Source organism: Miniopterus schreibersii (assembly GCF_964146895.1).
Source record: "Miniopterus schreibersii genome assembly, chromosome: 5".
Lineage (NCBI taxonomy): Eukaryota > Metazoa > Chordata > Mammalia > Chiroptera > Miniopteridae > Miniopterus > Miniopterus schreibersii.
Genome location: NC_138106.1, coordinates 57721436 through 57725638, shown reverse-complemented (window position 1 = coordinate 57725638; position 4203 = coordinate 57721436). Strand labels below are relative to the sequence as shown.

General features: G+C 41.9%; 1 pseudogene across 1 annotated transcript; it reads left to right on the top strand.

Moving 5' to 3' along the window:
- Window positions 1-1764: 1764 nt before the first annotated feature.
- LOC308557477 (small ribosomal subunit protein eS8 pseudogene) lies at window positions 1765-3077 on the top strand (annotated as a pseudogene). Its single transcript has 2 exons — window positions 1765-1904; window positions 2427-3077. The product of its transcript is annotated as a small ribosomal subunit protein eS8 pseudogene (transcript).
- The last annotated feature ends 1126 nt before the right edge of the window (window positions 3078-4203 follow it).

The window sequence follows — 4203 nt, the reverse complement described above, 5'->3', positions numbered from 1 at the left end:
GGAAAGATCTGCAGTCTCTCCGAGCTCGCTGACAACTCAGGTGAGAAAAGCATGCAGTTTGGGGGCTTGAAGTTTGATCTCTCTCTTGACTTGCTGTGTAACCCGGGGGAAGATATTTAATTTCTCTGAGCTTCACTTTCCCTGTCTTAAAACAAGACCAATAGCCTGTATTGACTTCATAGCCCTGCTGGGGAAACCAAGTGAGATACAGTTGGGAAGCGTCTGGCACGGTCCTCAGCAGGTTGTCTAAGGGACTTGGGAACGCGGCTGCTCTCTCCAGGTGCTCGCGGGCTGCCTCTCAGCTCAGCCGTGGCTCAGGCTCGGGGAGTCAGCCTGGAGGGGGAAGGCAGGTGGGCGCCGGGAGGCGCTGGGAGGAGAGCTGTTTAGGACAGACTGACACTGATAAAAGCAGCCTGCTCAGCTTACAAGCACTAAATCTGCAAGACTGGAAATGTGTAAAACTTAAGCAGCAAATGGAGGGAAACGGATAAGCCAAAGGTCAACAGGAAAAAGGGTCTTAATATGTAGAGAGGTAGAGGACTCCTTTGGTGAGTGGCAATTTTTTTTTTAATTTAAAAATTTATTTATTTATTATTTATTTATTTATTAAGTTTCTTTATCTTTATTGTTGAGAATATTACAGATGCCCCCTTTTTATCCCCATCAATCCCATCCCCCCCCAAGGCCTTCCCCATACCGATGTTTGTGTCCACGGGTTATGCTTGTATAAGTTCTTTGATTAATCTCTTTCCACCCACTCCCCCCTCCCCCCTTCCCTCTGAGATCCCTCAGCCTGTTCCATGAGTCTGTGTCTCTGGATCCACTTTGTTCATCAGTTTATTTTGTTTATTACATTCCACATATGAGTGAGATCATGTGGTACTCGTCTTTCTCTGACTGGCTTATTTCACTCAGCATACTACTTTCTAGTTCCCTCCATGCTGTGCAAAAGGATAAAATATCCTTCCTCTTTACAGCCGCATAGTATTCCACAGTGTGAATGTGCCACAGCTTTTTTATCCACTCATCTACTGATGGGCACTTGGGCTGTTTCCAGATCTCAGCTATTGTAAATTACGCTGCTATGAACATAGGGGTGCATAAGTTCTTTGTGATTGGTGTTTCGGGTTCCCTACGATATATTCCTAGAAGTGGGATCACTGGGTCAAATGGCAGGTCAATTTTTAATGAATGGTAATTTTCTTGAGAACAGATATCAATGCTCTGTGATTTAAGAATTGGTTTGTAATAACTTAATGAAGGTACAATTTGGGACATTCCTGTAACACTGGCTTGAGAAAACTCAGAGCTTGGAGAAAATACGCCTTCCTCATCACTGGTAATAACAAGGTTCAAAAATAAAATAAAATAATTTGTGGAATAATTTTTATACTTCTGGGTTTTTGTCAAGCAACACACCCATACCAGCTTATATTGGGAATTTTCCTGCTTTAAAAGTTTTTCCTGCTATCTGCTTAGGCTCTTGGTTAAAATAGCCAACTAACAAAGGTAGATCTCAGGTGCCCAGATGTTCTTCCCTTGGTTGTGACAAGACTTCTTTTTTAAAAAAATTGTTTTAAAATTTTGTTCCTTTTTTACTAAGTGCCCAATAACTGTCGGATAGTGACAGCTTTTCACCCATGAATAACCTAATAGTTTATTAGAAGTAGTTACTTACATATGAGTGGACACCTGGCCTCCCCTATACAGTATTCCTTTTCTTGAGTATTGCCTTTAGACGTGGACTTGGCACTAGAGAAATGGATGGTAGCTAGAGGTCAAATTCGAATGCATCAAAAAGGTCACCATTCCACAGAATCAGAAAATGGTAGGGCTGAAGGGCAGAGTGAAGGGTCTCTTACTTTATCCCTCTACTTCTCTGCGGTCCAGGGAATCACCCAAATGTAATACACATGTTAATCACACTTTTTCTGCTCAGCTCCGATAGCATGTCATTTTCTGTCTGTGTCCCTCAGTTACAAATTCTATAGCCCAACATTTGTTTCACTGATAACACTGATAATTGCTGCCCTAATGTCATCTAATAAGACATGATCTGATTTTGTGATTGAAATAGCAGATACTACTATTATCTGATTTTTTTTTCTGAAAAAACACTTGGCCTTTGGCTAATCCTTTTTGCTTTGGTTTTCCTAAAATTCTGAGGTCGACTTGCTAGTCAAGGGTGACTGTATCCTGTGAATATATAAACATTCTCAGAGACTGGGGAGGAAACAAAAACTCTGCATAGCCTCATAGCCTCCTTTTTTGATTCCTTTCAATAAAGTGTGTTTTTGATGATACTTTTTCCACTGGAGAAAAAAAAAAGTTGGACCTGGGGGTCAATTTCAGTTTTTTTTTCCTAAGGAAAAACTCACCCCAACTTAAGTTTCCTGGGTTATATTGAAATTGAGCTCTCTTTCTAGTCGGCGCCGAGCCATAGGCATCTCTCAGAACAACTGGCACAAGTGCTGCAAGACTAGGGGCAAGAGAAAGCCCTATAACAAGAAGCAAAATATGAGCTGGGATGCCCTGCTGCCAACACCAAGATTGGCGCCCACTGCATACACAGAGTCCACGTGTGAGGAGACAAGAAGTACTGAGCCTTGAGGTTGCACTTGGGCAACTTCTCCTGGAGCTCAGAGTGTTGAATGTGGAAAACAAGGATTATTTATGTGGTCTACAACTACAGTGCATCCAACAATGAACTGGTCCACACCAAGACCTTAGAAAAGAACTGCATCATGCTTGCTGACAGTGCACAGTTCCAACAGTGGTACAAGTCCCACTAGGCACTGCCCCTGAGCTGCAAGAAGAGGGCCAGGTGGACTTCTGAGGAGAAATAGATTTTAAGCAAAATAAATAAATAAAAAATCAAAGAAAAGTCAGAAGAAATATGATAAAAGGAAAAAAAATGCCAGCATCAGTATCTTCTACAGGAGCAGTTCCAGCAAGGCAAGCTGCTTGCATGCATAGCTTCAAGATCAGGCCAGCATGGTAGAGCAGATGGCTATGTGCTAGAGGGCAAGGAGCTGGAGTTCTAGCTGAGGAAAATCGAGGTCTGGAAAGGCAAATAAATTCCCCTCCCCCTGACCTTAGCTCACATAATAAAGGCATTGTTCTATGTAAAACAAATAAACAAAGAGAAAAACAAAACAAAGAAAGAAAGTGAGCTGAGGACTCAGCTCCCTCCAGCATCTCTGCAACTTCCTTTGAGATCCAGAAAGGCCAGCTGAGCTCTCTCTGTCTCTGACACTTACACAACTCATCCAGTTTTCAATGTGGTGCAGTCTAGCTGCAGATAGACTGCAGATGGCAATGTTTTGGTTGATCAAGTGTGAGACTCTCCCATAGCTCCAGGAGATCTTAAGTATATATATTTGGTGATGGTGTTTGGCCAATGGAATAACCACAAATAGTATAACAAAGGCATTCAGGAAGCAGACAGGCTGTTATTCAGATTCCTCCTTTCATCTAATTTTTAGAATTTAGAATTAGTCTGTTTATATTTGTGTCTCTGTGTGTGTGTGTGTGAGAGAGAGAGAGAGAGGGATTCTTCACACTCTACCTTATAATTTAATAATTAGTTAGCATCTTCCTCAGTAATGGAATGGAGAGATTGCTCATTAAGTCTGCAGATGGGACTGTGCTGGGCAGGCTAACAAGATAGAACGGTAGTTAATTTCAGAGTGGCACAAAGCAATGGAGAAGTAGATGAGACTGTCACTAAGTGTGGAAATTAGATTAGGTCATGAATGTGAACTGAGAGGACATGGTTTTGTAGGGAGAAGGCTAGGAACATTTAAATGACGAAATGGAATATATTTTGAGAAATAGAAATTTTGAAAAATACTCCCATGAAAGTTGAGAAGAGGTGCAAGACATATGTCTATCCCTTTTAGACATAAGGCTGGAATCAAACTGCTAAAATTATTACAAATGTCTTAATAATAAAAGATAAATTAAAAGCAGATGACTAGCCCAGCCAGGTGTGGCTTAGCAGTTGAACATCGACCTAGGATCCAGGAGATGGTGGTTTGATTCCTGGTCAGGGGACATGCCCCGGTTGTGGGCTCGGTCCCCAGTGGGGGGCGTGCAGGAGGCAGCTGATCAATGACTCTCTCATCATTGATGTTTCTATCTCTCTCTCTCTCCTTCTCCCTTCCTCTTTGAAATCAATAAAGACATATTTTACAAAACAAC